Raw genomic sequence first — 17,420 nt, 5'->3', positions numbered from 1 at the left:
AATATGGTCCTGCATGGGATTCCTTCATACTAGGCTGTCTGCTTTCCAATATCTGTCCTGGAGTCTACGCTGACCAAGGACTACATACCTTATTCTGTGGATGTTGTTGTTCTCCACTCCTCCCTTGATCCTTATCTCTGTCAAGGACCCTATCTACAGTGTATGCAGGTACAAGTCAACACAATGCAACATAGTCTTATCTCTTGACAGCTCATTCACAAACTTGGTCTGTCACTTGTGAAGGAATGGTCATGATATTATATTGCAAATGGCAGAACCTTTAGAGACATTAACATACAGAGGGATCTGAGCGTGCAAGTCCACAGCTCCCAAAAAGTGGCAACACAGATGGCCAAGGTGATTAGGAAGACATATGGCATGCTTGCCTTCATCAGCCGGGGCATTGAGTACAGGAGTTGAGAAATCATGTTGCAGCTATATGAAACCTTGGTTTGGAGTATTGCGTGCAGTTCTGGTCACCACATTATCAGAAGGACGTTGAAGTTTTGGAGAGAATGCAAAGAAGATTCACCAGCATGTTGCCTGGTCTCGAGGGTGTTGGCTAAGAGGAGAGGTAGAATAAACTAGAATGCTCCATCAGCATTCCAATCTTGACTTCCAGCTCTTTGTGAGAAATTCCCAATCCGCTGCCATTTTTTCGCCAGCTAAACACTCTGTTACTGAACACAATTGGAGTTCTTTCTCATTCACTTTTTTGCCTGCCATAATAACTTCTGCTTTCTGAAAAGAATCACAATCGTTCTTTAATCCATTGCTCTGCTTTTGCAATTCATTCAGTAAATGTATCCATTTCCGAGCTTCTTTCAAGGTGAATCGAACATTCTCTTCCAACAACATTTAATAACGATCTCTCCAATCTCATGCTTCGAATGCTTTCAGACAATTGCCACCTTTCTTTTGTTGTAGTTGCATCGAACTCTACTTCTATGTTCATCATTTCTTCCTTCTTCTTGTTACATTTATTAGACAATTCTCCTGAATTGCTAACTTGTACCAACAGTTATGCTCTCTCTTTGAGTTCGTCCATTGCCAAGTCCTCCTCAGCACCCTCAAACAGCAGGCAGTTTCTGACTCTCTGCAGAATGCCAATTTCTCCAGTTCATTTGTATTTTCCATATGACTGGTAGTTCGATCATTCAATTGGATCACAAACCAGGTGGTTAAAAGACTAAGAAAAGAGTGGAATGCAAGTTTACGTACCCCAAGGAAATCTAAACAGCTGTTTTTGGGTGAGTTTGGGAAATTATTGATCAAGAGGCAATGGAGTAAATCCGGTCTCGAAGAGTCCTCTCCAATAATTTCCCTACCACTGACCAAGGCTCACTGGCCTGTACATAAATACATGGAACATACAGTGCAGAAGGAGGCCATTCGTCCCATCGAGTCTGCACCGACCCACTTAAGCCCTCACTTCCACCCTAGCCCCATAACCCAATAACCCTTCCTAACCTTTTTGGACACTAAGGGCAATTTAGCATGGCCAATCCACCTAACCTGCACGTCTTTGGACTGTGGGAGGAAACCGGAGCACCTGGAGGAAACCCACGCAGACACGGGGAGAACGTGCAGACTCCGCACAGACAGTAGCCCAAGCAGGGTATCGAACCTGGGACCCTGGCACTGTGAAGCCACAGTGCTAGCCACGTGTGCTACCGTGCTGCCCATAATTACCTGGATTATCCTTGCTACCCTTCTTAAACAAAAGAATAACATTGACTATTTTCCAATCCTCTGGGACCTCCCCTGTCGCCAGTCAGGATACAAAGATTTCTCTCAAGGCCCCAGCAATTTCCTCCCTTGCCACCCACAGTATTCTGGGGTATATCCCATCAAGCCCTGCAGACTTATCTACCGTAATGTTTTTCAAGACCCACACACCTTCCTTTTTGATCTCAACATGACCCAAACTATCTACACACCCTTCCCCAGACTCATCATCCACCAAGTCCTTCTCTATGGTGAATACTGACGCAAAGTACTGTGCTGCCCATCTGACCAGTCCGTCCATATTGTCTTGTAATCTAAGTCATTCCTCCTGGCTACTTACCACACCACCAATTTCATGTCATCTGCAAACTTATGGATCATACCTCGTATATTCAAGTCTATATCATTAATGTACACTACAAACAGCAAGGGACCCAGCACCGATAACTGCGTTACTCCACTGGACACAGGCTTGCAGTCATAAAGACAACCTTCGACCATCACCCCCTGCTTCCTGCCACTGAGCAAATTTTGGATCCAATTTGCCAAAATGCCTTGCATCCCATAGGCTCTTGCCTTCTTGATCAGTATCCCATGTAGCACCTTGTCAAAAGCCATTCACGCCGGTGGGATCTTGTGGTCGTGCTGACGGCACTCCCCCCACCACAGGTTTCACGGCAGCAAGAGGTGCATTCAACACAAAACCATGTTGACGATGGTGGGACCAAAAGGTCCTGCTGACGGCCAATGGCAGGCTTTCCACGGCGGGGTTGCACATAAAATCCTGCCCCGTAGCAACTGCACTGTCCTCATCTACTCACCTATTACCGCGTCAAAGGCAATCACATTTGTTGGACAAGATCTCCTCTTGAACAGACCAATACTGACTATCCTCCGTTAACCCTTGCCTCTCCAAGTGGGGATTAATCTGTCCCTCAGAATTTTTCCCTTCCACTGATGTTAGACTCACTGGTCTGTAATAATCTGTTTTTTCCCCCACTTCCCTTCTTGACCAGTGGCACCACAACAGCTGTCCTCCAGTCACTTCTTGAAGTAGTGAGTGTTTAACATCTAGAATCACTGCCTGGGCGTGCGGTGGAGGCAGGTTTAATCTTAACTGAAAGAGAATTCTCCAAAGAAAAACAGATTTGCAAAGTTACGACGAAAAGGCAGCAGAGTGGGACGAGGTGAGTAGGTCTTGCAGAGAGCTGGCATGAACACCACGGGACCAAATGGCCTCCTTCGGTGCTGGGAACATTCTAAGATTCCATGATTTATGGCACCTAACTTTGGTCTTCTCTCAAGTGGAAGCATCTTGTTTGCCCGAACAACCTGTTTCTTAATCATTTTAAACAACCCCACAGTTTTCTGTGTTGTCATGTCTCCATTACCAAGGTTGCATAGAACTGAATGGTTTGAATGATTGAAAAATGAATGGGAATGAAGATCAATGCAGATTTCCAAGGGACCAGGTAAACAACTGGTGACAGCCCACTGATACCTCCTGCTGAAAGATAATTACAGATGTTTCTAAACGGCATCTTTAAGTGGCACAAGCCATTAGACCATTTATCCTCCCAGACAGTTAATACTTTTGTTATATTTAACCGTGTCCTTTTTCAATCACTGGTACCTCAAAACAGCCGCACTTAACCCTGAAAATAAAAATCGCTTTACTTATTTTCTACCTTCTTATTTCTCTCGTGTGATTGAAAAACAATTTTGATTTGCCACAAGTGCATTTATTTAGATCACAGCACGAAAAAAGATTTGTAAGACAATTTCTCAGCCATAGAGTTTGAAGCAGAAATTGGAATGTAAAGCATGTAGAAAGCTGACCAAATTAACAGTGGGCTAGATTGTGCCAATCATTGTCTGGAGTGGTGGCATTGTCGTACAAAGAACAAAAAAATTTACAGCACATGAACAGGCCCTTTGGCCCTCCAAGCTTGCGCCGGGGGTTTGATGACATATATTCTCTCTGGAATTAGACCATAAGACCATAAGACATAGGAGCGGAAGTAAGGCCATTCGGCCCATCGAGTCCACTCCACCATTCAATCATGGCTGATTTCAACTCCATTTACCTGCTCTCTCTCCATAGCCCTTAATTCCTCGAGAAATCAAGAATAAATTATCGCCCATGATTATTTGTAAAACTGATCCCATAAAGATCGCTTCCCACACAACTCTTAAAATAAGAAGAGGATCCAAAAGGACAGCTGCAGAGGAGTTATCTTCTCTGTGAAGAACAAAGAACAAAGAACAAAGAAAAGTACAGCACGGGAACAGGCCCTTTGGCCTTCCAAGCCTGCGCCGACCATGCTGCCTGTCTAACCTAAAAGCTTCCACACTTCTGGGGTCCGTATCCCTCTATTCCCACCCTATTCATGTATTTGTCAAGATGCCCCTTGGACGTCACTATCGTCCCTGCTTCCAGCACCTCCTCCGGCAGCGAGTTCTAGGCACCCACTACCCTCTGTGTAAAACACTTGCCTCGTACATCTCCTCTAAATCTTGCCCCTCGCACTTTAAACCTATCGAATGCTGCTATACGAGTAATCCAGAGGCCTTGGCAAATATTCCAGAGACATGTGGCTGGATTCTCCGTTCCTGGGACTGTGTGTTGACAGTCGGGGTAGGGAGTGTGCAGTGTCCATGCCCCTGGCTAGTCTAAACTAGTGCAGTGAACCTGGAGGCAATCAGAGTGTCCCATGCGTGTTTGCCCTGGCGCACACATCGTGTGCCCTCCTGTGCCAGCCTGGGCCCCATGTTCTGTCCATCCTCAGCCTCCCCCGCATCCTCCTCGTCGGAGGAGGCCTGCCGTTCATCCTCCTCTTCCAATACGTCGCCCCTCTGCTGCGCGATGTTGTGCAGGACGCAGCAGGCTACCATGATGCGGGTGACCCGCTCAGAGTCATATTGGAGGGCCCTTCCCGAGCATTTCAGGCACCTGAACCACATCTTCAGGGTGCCGAAGCAGCTCTTGATCGCACCACTGGCCACAGCAGGGGCATCGTTGTAGCGGGTCTCCATGACGGTCTGTGGCCTCCGGATAGGCGTCATCAGCCATGACCACAGCGTATAGCCTCTGTCGTCCAGGAGCCAACCCCCCAGCTTGTGGTACACCTCAAAGAGGCTGGAATGTTGAGTGTGCCAGGAGTGTGCACTCTGCCTGAGTATCAGGTGCAGAAGTGCACGATGCGCAGCTGATGGTCACATATCAGCTGCCTGTTCATCGAGTGGAACCCCTTTCAGTTTGTGTGGAGCGACCTGTCATCTGCAGGTGCCCACAGGGCGAGGTGCATCCCGTCGATCACCCCCTGGACCCAGGGCATCTTGGCAATGGCGGCAAACTCTGGCATTCTGGTGGGCTCGGCCCACATTGAAATGGATGTCTTGTGCCAACTGGGCATACAGGGCGGATGTACCTGTGCGCCGAGGCCTGTGTGATCCCGGACAGGTCCCCACTCGGTGCCTGGAGGAAGCCTTTAGCATAAAAGCACAGGGTACGATCACCTTGACGACCACCTGGAACAGTGTCCTCCCCCATTCCCACGCGGTGCCAGGTGCACCATGTACAATTTTGTCTTTTAAAAAGCATTTGGACAGTTATATAGGTAAGTTGGGTATAGAGGGTTATGGGCCAAATGCAGGCAATTGAGACTCGCTTAGTGGTAAAAACTGGGCGGTATGGACAAGTTGGGCCGAAGGGCCTGTTCCCACGCTGTACACTTCTATGACTCTTTGACTCTATATGTGCCTGGATGTCTGTTGTCATGCCTCGTGCCAAAATCCCGACACAATTATTATACTGTAGATTTGCGACTTGTTAGAAAAGTGGAAGGTAACGAGATTAACAGCGAACGTGACATGAAAATAAAATAAGGGACAAGTAACAAGATTACAGACATCTACAGGAATAATGAGAAACAGTTTGCCCAGTAACAAGATTAGCAATAGTCTAGAGACATTGAGGTGTGAATGGCCATATCAGAAACATTGTTTACCAGAGATCAGTGGGGCTATACAAATGATAACTTCCAAAGGGAAGAAATTTGAAAGAGGTAGACAGCAGAATTCACAGAGGGGAAGATCAAAGAGATTAAACAGTATAACTGCTGGCACCCTTATTGGGGAGGCAGGCTAGTTATCATAGTGTCATAGAATTCACAGTGCAGAAGGAGGCCATTCGGCCCATCGAGTCTGCACCTGCCTTTGGAAAGAGCACCTCACTTAAGCCCACACCTCCACCCCATCTGCGTAATCCAGTAACCCCCACCTCACCTTTTTTTGAACACTAGGGGCAATTTAGCATGGCCAATCCACCTATTCTGCGCATCTTTGGACTCTGGGAGGAAATCGGGGCACCCGGAGGAAACCCATGCAGACACGAGGAGACCGTGTACAGTCCGCACAGACAGTGACCTCAGCCGGGAATCGAACCTGGGATCCTGGAGCTGTGAAGCAACAGCGCTACTGTGCCGCTCTATCCAATAGTCAGTCAGGCCAGTTCCACCTACGACCCTAGCCACGGAGGCCTGTTCCATCTAACATTTAAAGCCACGGCAAATTGCAGATGCAGTTTTGTGCCTTTGCTTAACCAGAAAGGGACTTCTTCCAGACTTGGTCACCTAAGTGGTGTTGTGTGGTAACTATTAACTGGATTTGACCTGTAGAGTGACAAAACTTGAATGTTGGAAAAGGGGTGTCTCAGTCAGTTCAGGGAATGTGGGTATATTTTGAGAACAAGAGGTAACTTCAGATAATGTAGTGTGTTTAGTTATTCACATGCTTAAGTGCTGTGGTCGTGGTATACATTAATCTTTGGTCACCTGGTTTTCTTTTCTTTTCTTTTGATAAATATTCTTTAGTAATTGTTGACACACGACGGTACTGGTTCCTCACAATATTCCAAACAGAAATACACTGCTAAGAATCGGTGTTTCATCTTATCCTTTGGGGTTTTGAGACATTCTCGCAGATAACAACAGCTTAACAGACTCGTTCATGACTGATTAATGACCACACAGGTAATGACTGTGACAATAAATTTATTAAGCAACACAAGTTCAACTATGTGGTACTTAACATAGGCAGCAGATTACAACACTGGTCCTTGCCCCCAAATCGGGTGGCACTGTCTCTTCTCGTGTTCTGTTGACCAATAGTCTTTGATCAGTTTCGATTGAAGTGCACCAATGCCTCGAAGCACCTTACCTTCATATCCTCTTTTCTGGTTGTCTTAACCCGTCAGGGCATATCTCAATGTCTCTTGCATGATTGGCTTCATCCAGTGATGGGCAACTTATGGCCCGGGCCTACATGTGTGGTCCATCTGGGTTCTGAGTGGGGTCCATGTCCACATAGATTTTTTTCCTGCCAGTGTTACTCGCAAAGTAATTGCGAGTGAAGTGAGGTGCACGCTGAATGCACACAACATTGACTGAGAGCTGAGGTGCTTCCTCTGCGTTCAAAGTGTAAATAGTTACTATGTTTTTACCATTCAAAGTGGATAGTTCCATGAATATATAAAATATTCAGCGTGTATTCCAAGTATTTAATCTTATTGATGGGGTCATGGTCCGTGAACTAGTCTGATTTCAATCCTGCGGCCCACTGAGATGAAGGAGGGCTTGCCGCCCACTCACTAACCTAAGTTGCCCATCAGTGGCTTGGTCTGATAGCAGATCCTCTAAACATTTCAGTCCATGGACATTCTCAGATGTTCCCTGTTCTTGACTGTGCTGGCAAAGTATCCCAAAGGCTGCAATTCGGCATAACATTTCAAAGCACTTCCTCGTACAACTAATTCCAACATTTTATGAGTTATGTAACCGCATTTGCTTTTCCAAGGCAGTGATACATATAGTTAGACCATTAATTCACTTCTCATCATAATGACTGATTGCTGAAACTTCAGCACGTGTTATAAGCCACAATACTATGTAATTACAATTTCAGCATAAGGTGTCAGCAGACCTTATAGGTTTGGTCCTATCACAGCATGCTTACCCACATTATCTGCCAACCACGGTTGGTTTAGCTACAGGCGTGAATCCTGTGAGAGCCCCAAATCGGGCTTTGAGCTGGACGTAGCAAGTCGAGTGACTTGCGATTGATCTGGATCACGTCCTCACTGGCGTCCAGGAGTCAAGGGCCACGCCTGCGAGAGCTCAACAGGGCGCTATTTAGCACAAACGTGGACCACACATACTGGCACCTCGGGGGGGGGGGTCTCGCAGGCCATTAAAGACGCCCAGGTGATTGAGGACAGTGAAGGGTAGTGTCCTGGCACTCCCCCTGGCACCTGGGCACCTTTGCAATGCCAGGGTGCCAGGCTTGAAATGGCAAAGTGCCCAGGTGTCAAGTTGGCACTGCCAGGTGTTGGACCTTGGGGGGGGGGGGCATGCCCATGAAAGGAGAGTGAGGGGGGATTTGAAGTGCCAAGAAAAGGTTGGGGGGTGAAAGGGAGGGGGTGCTGAAAGTGGGGGGAGGGGAATCCTGAAATGGAGGGGCAGTGGGGGTTGTAGAGATCAGGGCAGCTGTTCAAAATGGCGCCTCAATCAGCGAGGAGCTGACACTGCCGCCGGGCTCAGTTCCCCAGTGCAGTAAATCTCTCTTAAGTGTGACCTCAACGGGGAGAAACTCCCGGAGGACCAAACAAACGGCAAAGTTTGGTCAATCTCGGCGCTGCAGCATTTGAGAAACATCCCGTCAAATGCGACCGAAACCAAGCATAGAAACCTTTCGGCCGAATCGCACCCACATTATTTAACAATCGCATTACTCCCTCAGTGCTCGCACTCAATCGTGTCTGGCAGCTCCAAGCACTGACTGGTGAGAGGGGAAGGCTGCGTTCTCTCAACATCTGACAGCTCAGTCAGGCCTGCTGATCAGAAGGGCCCAGTGGGATTAAGGCGGCCAGACTCAATCTGCCTTAGGCTTCGATCTGTCAACAGATGGCAGAATCCTGCCTTCCCCCTCACAGAACCATGCCAGTGACACATAGGAGGAACCCAATGTCAACAGCAGGTTAATCACAATTTTTCATTTTGTCCTCTCACAGCTCCAGTCCATTCTGCACCCAGGGTGTGTGGTAATACCAGGTATTGCAATACCTGAGAGGTGGATGCCCATTGGCCAGATCTAGGAGTCTACCATTGGCCAACGTACGTAGCTCCGCCCTGAGAGGCGGGGTATAAGAACCCATGCCGCCCCAGCAGCCTTCACTTTCTGTATCGGAGCTGCTGGGTACAGTTCTAGCTGATTAAAGCCGATTAGTATGACTCCCCTCGTCTCTCGAGTAATTGATTGTGCATCAATTTAATCAGCTATTACTTCTGAAAGGATGGACCTCCGCATCAAGCCGGAGTGCCTTCAGCTCAGTCCCCACGCAGACAACTCCGCTGGTATTTTTAAGCACTGGCTGGCGTGTTTTGAGAGCTTCATCGACACAGCCGCCGACACCCCCACGGAAAGGCAGAAGATGCACCTTCTACGCTCCCGAGTCAGCCCTGCAATCTACCCTCTGATCGAGGAGGTGGAGAATTATGCTGCAGCTATCACGCTGCTAGAAGGACATTACATCCGTCCTCTGAACCAGGTCTACGCCCGTCACCTGTTGGCAACTAGAAGGCAGAGCCCTGACGAAACACTGGAGGACTTCTATCGGGCTCTGCTAGTGCTGGGCCGGAACTGCGGCTGCCCGCCAGTCACGGGGAATGAGCACACGGAACTTTTAATTCGGGACGCTTTCGTGGCAGGTATGTCTTCTCCCGACATCCGCAGAAGGCTCCTTGAAATGGACACTCTGGGCCTCACTGAGGCACGGGCCCTGGCAGGGTCTATGGACGTTGCGTACAAAAACGCACTGGCTTATGCTCCTGGGCGCACGGCACATCCCTGGGCTGCGTGGCACCCCGTCGCGGCAGCCCCCCAGACTTTCCTGCTAACCCCGCAGGCATGCGCCGCTAGACGGCCCGTTTTCACCGCCGGCCAACGCTGCTTCTTCTGTGGCCAAACGAATCATCCCCGCGCGCGTTGCCCGGCCCGCACCATCACCTGCAAAGGGTGCGGCAAGAAAGGCAACTATGTCGCGGTCTGCCAGGCCCGCGCCGTGGCAGCGGTCGCCAGCGACTATCATCAGCCTTTGTTCCAGGTCCCGGCCGTCCAAGACCCATCGCCGCCCTCCTACCCACAGGCAACGTGCGGCCCACGGGCGTGGCCATTTTGCCCCCCCGGCCACCACGCTGGGTGGATGGGCGCCGCCATTTTGTCCCTCACCGACGCAATTTTCTGTATCCCCGGACTCCATATGCGACCCGTGGCTGACGCCACCTTGGATGGGGCCTCAAGCCCCCAGCGCTGCCTGACCGGAACTGCCCCTTGCTACAGCTGGCCTCCGTTAACCTGAACCGGCCTCAAGACCCCAGCACTGCTGACTCCACGCTGCCTGACCAGAACTCCTCCTTGCTGCAGCTGGCCTCCGTGACCCTGGACCAGAGTCGGCCCCAGACGCTAGCGAAAGCCACCACAACGATCGCTATCAACGGCCACGTGACGTCGTGCCTGATCGACTCCGGGAGCACGGAAAGCTTTGTCCACCCCGACAAGGTAAGGCGCTGTTCCCTTGTCACCCATCCCGTAAACCAACGAATCTCCCTGGTCTCCAGGTCACACTCGGTGGAGATAAAGGGGTTCTGCCTAGCGAACCTCACTGTCCAAGGCAGGGAATTCCGCAATTTCCGCCTGTACGTTCTGCCGCACCTCTGTGCAGCCACCCTCCTTAGGCTGGATTTCCAGTGCCATCTGAAAAGCCTGACTTTTAAATTCGGCGGCCTTATTCCCCCCCTTACTGTCTGCGGCCTCGCGACCCTTAATGTCGAACCGCCTTCCCTGTTTGCGAACCTCACCCCGGATTGCAAACCCATCGCCACCAGGAGCAGACGGTACAGTGCCCAGGACCGGACCTTCATCAGGTCCGAGGTCCAAAGGCTGCTGAAGGAAGGGGTCATCGAAACAAGCAACAGCCCCTGGAGGGCTCAAGTAGTGGTGGTAAAGACCGGGGAGAAACATAGGATGGTCATCGACTATAGCCAGACCATCAACCGGTTTGCGCAGCTGGACGCGTACCCTCTCCCCGTATAGCCGACCTGGTAAACAGGATTGCGCAATACAAGGTCTTCTCCACGGTGGATCTCAAGTCTGCCTACCACCAGCTACCCCTCCGTAATGGTGACAACCAGTATACTGCCTTCGAAGCAGATGGGCGGCTCTATCACTTTTTAAGGGTTCCCTTCGGTGTCACGAACGGGGTCTCGGTCTTCCAGCGTGAGATGGACCAAATGGTTGACCGGTACGGGTTAGGCGCAACGTTCCCGTATCTTGATAACGTCACCATCTGCGGCCATGACCAGCAGGACCACGACACCAACCTCCGAAAATTTCTCCAGACCACGCACTTCCTTAATCTGACCTACAATAAGGATAAATGCGTGTTTAGCACCGACCGTCTAGCCATCCTAGGCTACATAGTGCGAAATGGAGTCATAGGCCCCGACCCTGAACGCATGCGCCCCCTCATGGAGTTCCCCCTCCCTCATTGCCCCAAGGCCCTAAAGCGCTGCCTCGGCTTCTTTAGCTATTATGCACAATGGGTCCCTAATTACGCAGACAAGGCTCGATCCCTGATCCAGTCCACAACCATCCCCCTGTCGACGGAGGCCCGCCAGGCCTTCTGCCGCATCAAAGTGGACATCGCAAAAGCCACGATGCGCGCCGTCGACGAGTCCCTCCCCTTCCAGGTCGAGAGCGACGCATCCGACGTAGCTCTGGCGGCCACCCTCAACCAAGCGGGCAGGCCTGTGGCTTTCTTCTCACGCACCCTCCATGCTTCCGAAATCCGCCACTCCTCGGTCGAAAAGGAGGCCCAGGCCATAGTAGAAGCTGTGCGACACTGGAGGCATTACCAAAAACGACAAGATCTTGCGGTGGAGGATAGAACTCTCCACCTTCAATTACGAGATCTTGTACCGTCCGGGGAAGCTGAATGAGCCTCCTGATGCCCTGTCCCACGGCACTTGTGCCACCGCACAAGTGGACCGCCTCCGATCCCTCCACGAGGACCTCTGCCACCCGGGGGTCACCCGTTTCTTTCATTTCGTTAAGACCCGCAACGTGCCCTACCCCATCGAGGAGGTCAGGACAGTCACCAGGGACTGCCACATCTGCGCGGAGTGCAAACCGCACTTCTACCGGCCAGAGAGGGCGCACCTGATAAAGGCTTCCCGTCCCTTTGAACGCTTCAGCATGGATTTCAAAGGCCCCCTCCCCTCCACCGACCGCAACACGTACTTCCTTAACTTGATTGACGAATACTCCCGGTTCCCATTCGCCAACCCCTGCCCCGACATGACCACAACCACCGTCATCAAGGCCCTCCAGGGTATCTTTACACTGTTAGGTTTCCCCGTGTACATACACAGTGATAGGGGGTCCTCCTTCATGAGTGACGAACTGCGTCAATTCCTGCTCAGCAACGGCATCGCCTCCAGCAGGACGACCGGTTACAACCCCCGGGGAAACGGGCAGGTAGAAAGGGAGAACGGAACGGTCTGGAAGAACGTCCTGCTGGCCCTTCGGTCCAGGAATCCCCAGTCTCCCGCTGGCAAGAAGTCCTCCCGGTGGCCCTTCACTCCATTCGGTCGCTGCTCTGTCCTACCACAAACCAGACACCTCACGAACGTCTCCTCGTTTTCCCCAGGAAGTCCTCCTCCGGGACCTCGCTCCCAACTTGGCTAGTGACACCCGGACCCGTCCTGATGCGGAAACATGTGAGGGCGCACAAGTCGGACCCATTGGTCGAGAGGGTCCACCTGCTGCACGCCAACCCCCAGTACGCCTACGTAGCGTTCCCTGACGGCCGCCAAGACACGGTCTCCCTTCAGGACCTGGCGCCCACCGGAGCCCCACGCACACCTGCACCATTGCCCCCACCCTCCCCGCAGTACCTAGACGGAGGGTCAGTACTGCCGCCGCCCGTACTCAGCCCCGAACAGGCACCGACGTCCCCGACAGGTGCCCCTCCCCCCTGCCCACTTTTCGCCCCAACAGCGCCGCCTAGGGGTGACGAAGCTGCCAGGGAGGAAGCCACCACGTTCCCGTTCCCGGAGCCACAACCGCCAGGGCCTACACCAGGATCACCGCCGAAGCCCAGACGCTCCAGAAGGACGACCAGGCCACCCGATCGTCTGATTGCTGCACTATAAAACAATAAAGACTTTCTCTGTTACCCTCGACATCATGGTGCCTGCAATACCTGGTCCTACCATGCCAAAGGCGACAGTAACACTGACCATCACCCCGCTGGGTTCTTTTTTTAACAGGGGGTGAATGTGGTAATACCAGGTATTGCAGTACCTGAGAGGTGGATGCCCATTGGTCAGACCTAGGAATCGACCATTGGCCAACGTACGTAGCTCCGCCCTGAGAGACGGGGTATAAGAATCCATGCTGTCCCAGCAGCCTTCACTTTCTGTATCGGAGCTGCTGGGTACAGTGCAAGCTGATTAAAGCCGATTAGTATGACTCCCCTCGTCTCCCGAGAAATTGATTGTGCATCAGGGTGTGAATTGGAAATGTGTCCCTGGCCAGTGTGTATGGTGTTCGCTGTCTGTGCTCAGAATTTCTCAGTTATTCCCTTCATGGAATAACCCTAACAGCTTCCCCAAGAATGCTTGCGATTTTGACTAATAGTGCTCCAACCCCCAGGTACGGTGTGGAGACAAGAAATTCCCGGGATGAAAAGAAAAGTGAATCATTACTTCCATTAGAAATGGTACATGAGGGAACAGTGTTGCAACTCTGAGGAAAATGGGAGTGACGATGGGTAAGTTGGGCCAGGATTCTCCGAGCCTCCGTGCCGAAATCGCGCTTGGTGCAGGGGCGGAGAATGGCGCGTCAGACCCGTGACCGGAGAATTGCCGCCAGTCATGCATGCGCGGTTAACGGGGCGCCAGTCGGGGGCCATTGAAAGAGGCCCCCGCGGCGATTCTCCGCCGGCAGCTGGCCGGGTTCCCGCCGGCGTCGTTCACTCATGGTTTCACCCGGCGGGAGCTCGGACTGCCAGCTACGGGCCCAGTCCATGGCCACCCTGGTAGGGGGCGGGGGGATCCGTCACCGGGGGATTGCCAGGCTCGTGGTCGGGGGCCACCGATTGGCGGGCGCGCGCGAACTCGGGGGGGGGGGGGGCTATATTGTTGTGGCTGGCTTGCTGTGTGGGTCTGTCATGTTGTGTGGGCACGCGACCGGTATTGCAGGGCCCCGTATCGGCAGCCGGAGCTGCGTGCTGTACTCCGGGGCCCTGCTAGCCCCCTTCAAAATGGAAAATCCCATTCTCTCCCGGGCGTGGGGACATAGCCCCATTTTCAGAGAATTCCGCCCCTGATGCCAGTGCAGGCATAATGATATTAAAATTAAATTTTTTTAAAAAGTAGCCATTATAAAATGGACGCTGATGAACTCTAAGATGGCTGCTAAGGGTCTCTATGTTCAAAATTGGATTCTAATGGGCAGTTAATTCCCTTAAATGCCTAAACAGCATTCCTCTGGGGAATTACGCATCTGCTGTTTGATGTGTTGGGTAGGCTGGGTAGATGTGGACTGCACTTGATGCAGTGTAGCGAGAGACAGACCTCCAACACTTGATAAGATGCAACACGATTTTATTTAACATCTAAACTATTATACATGTTCAACAGTGGATTGACACTATGCTGACTTGACTGGAGACCTGATACTAGCCTAACCAGACTTACTAGCTACCACATGGTGTTTACACTGGCCAGCTCACTAACTCTGACTGTCTCAGAGGCTGGGTCCCGAGAGAGCAGGAAAACCGGTGCCCTCTGGCTTTATAGTGGTCGTGTCCTGTCTGGTGATTGGCTGCTCTGTTCTGTGTGCTTACTGGTCATCCTGTGTGTCAATCACTGCCTGTCTGCACTCCATTGTATACATAGATGTATATTATGACATCTCCCCCCCCCCTTTTCTTTTTGTTCTGTATTGTGTGTGTTGAGATAATAAATATTAAGGTGCATGTGCGTGTGGATGTGTATGTGTGCGTGACTATATACAGAATGTGTTAAAATGACCTTATGTACACAGGAAGGTGTCGCTAGTGCAGATTTAGGGCAGAAGAAACGGTAACAACGATATTTACAGAGGTCAAAACGATAAGGTAACACAGTTGTGCAAAAGTTCAGTCTATAAGTTTAATCTCTGCGGCGGGCGATGAATTCTGGTTGACGGCCTCAAGGGTGGATCAGGGGCCGCCTGCACTTGGATAGGCGGGACCGCCGCCAATGCGGTGGTCGCAGAGGTCGGCAGGATTGCTGGCAGATCGGTGGCCTCGTGGTAGGGCACGCCCGGAGGAAGCATTGTGTGAGGCGGGACATCATGGTTAGGTGGCGGGCGTGGAACTCTGCGCAGCGCCCGTCTGTTGCGTTGTAGGGAGGAGCCATCAGCCATGCGGACGAGGAACGATCTCGGGGCCACTTGCTTGACCACCACAGCTGTGGCGGACCAGCCGCTGTCGGCAACTGCACCCGAACACGATCAGTTGGGACCAGCTCGGGGAGATCCGTGGCATGAGCGTCGTATGCTGATTTCTGTTGGGCCCGAGGCTGCTGCATCTTTTGTCTGACCGTGAGGTGGTCAAGGTCTGGAACATGGATGGCTGGAACCGTGGTTCGCAGAGTGCGATTCATGAGCATCTGCGTGGGAGACAATCCAGTGGACAGCGGGGATGCTCTGTATGCCAGCAGCGCCAGGTTGAAGTCGGAGCCTGAGTCTGCAGCCTTGCATAGTAATCTCTTGACGAAATCGGCCTTCCCGTTTGACTGCAGGTAGTGGGGGTTGGAGGTTACGTGGCGAAAGTTGTATAGGCGGGCAAAATCAGACCATTCCTGGCTGTAAAAACAGGGACCGTTGTCACTCATCACCGTGAGCGGTATCCCATGCCTGGCAAACATTTCTTTGCATGGTCTAATCACCGCCTTCGACGTGAGGTCGGACAGTTTCACCACTTCTGGGTAATTGGAGAAGTAGTCGACCAGGAGGACATAGTCACGCCCCTTGGCGTGGAAAAGGTTGACACCGACTTTGGACCATGGGGAGATCACTATCTCATGTTGCTGCAGAGTTTCCTTGGGTTGAGCTGGCTTAAATTTCTGACATGTGGGGCAGTTGAGGACCGTGTTGGCAACGTCCTGGCTGATGCCCGGCCAAGAGACTGCCTCTCGAGCTTGCGTCGACATTTCTCGACCCCCGGTCCTCATGGAGTTGGCCGTGCACCATAGTTCGCATGCTCTGCGGAATCACAATCCTATCGAGCTTCATGAGGATGCCGTCCACCACCGTCAGGTCGTCCTTGACGTTGTAAAACTGAGGACACTGTCCCTTCTGCCAGCCATTCGTGAGGTGCTGCATCACACGCTGTAGCAGAGGATCCTTGGCCGTTTCCTCACGAATTTGGATGACCCTCTCATCAGTGGCTGGAAGGTTGGAGGCACACAATTGCACCTGCGCATCGATTTGGCAGACAATGTCGGTTTGTTCACACGGTGTGGTGAGAGACCTGGAAAGGGCACCTGCAACAATGAGTTCTTTGCCTGGCGTGTAGACAAGTTCAAAGTCATAGCGGCGTAGCTTGAGAAGGATTTGTTGTAACCGAGGCGTCATGTCATTCAAATCCTTCTGGATTATGTGGACTAGTGGCCTGTGGTCCGTCTCAACTGTGAATTTTGGGAGGCCATACACATAGTCGTGAAATTTGTCGATTCCCGTTAGGAGGCCCAGGCATTCCTTCTCGATCTGAGCGTACCGTTGCTCAGTGGGCGTCATGGCTCTGGAGGCATACGCATCTGGGGCCCATGAGGAGGGGTCATCCTGTTGGAGGAGCACCGCCCCAATACCGTCCTGGCTCGCGTCAGTGGATATTTTGGTCTCTTTGGTAGGGTCAAAGAACGCCAGAACCGGGGCTGTGGTGAGTTTTGCCCTCAGCTCATGCTGTTCGTTCTCATGAGCGGGCAGCCACTGGAATTCCGTCGACTTTTTGATGAGATGGCGCAGGGCTGTGGTGTGTGACGCCATGTTGGGAATTAACTTCCCGAGGAAGTTGACCGTCCCTAGAAAGCGGAGGACCGCCTTCTTGTCCTTTGGGGTCTTCATGGTGTTGATCGCCGAGTCCTTGACAGAATCTGGCCGCACGCCTTGCTGCGAGATGTGGTCACCAAGGAATTTGATTTCTGATTGACCAAACGAGCACTTGGCTCTGTTGAGTCGGTGGCCATGCTCATGGATTCTGTGGAATACCGGCATGAGGTGATCGATGTGTTCTTGAGGAGTTGTGGACCAGATTATGACATCTTCAACAGACACGCGCACCCCCTCGATACCCTCCATCATCTGTTCCATGATACGATGAAATGCCTCTGAGGCAGAGATAATGCCAAAAGGCATCCGGTTGTAGCAGTAGCGACCGAACGGGGTATTGAATGTGCACAGCTTGCGACTGGATGCATCCCGCTGTATTTGCCAGAACCCCTTGGAGGCGTCCAGCTTCGTAAAGAGTTTGGCATGAGCCATCTCGCTGGTCAACTCCTCTCGTTTTGGTATCGGGTAATGTTCCC

Source organism: Scyliorhinus torazame, chromosome 6 (genome assembly GCF_047496885.1).
Source record: "Scyliorhinus torazame isolate Kashiwa2021f chromosome 6, sScyTor2.1, whole genome shotgun sequence".
Taxonomy (NCBI): Eukaryota; Metazoa; Chordata; class Chondrichthyes; order Carcharhiniformes; family Scyliorhinidae; genus Scyliorhinus; species Scyliorhinus torazame.
The sequence above is the reverse complement of the archived record's forward strand: the minus strand, read 5'-3'. Positions refer to the sequence as shown.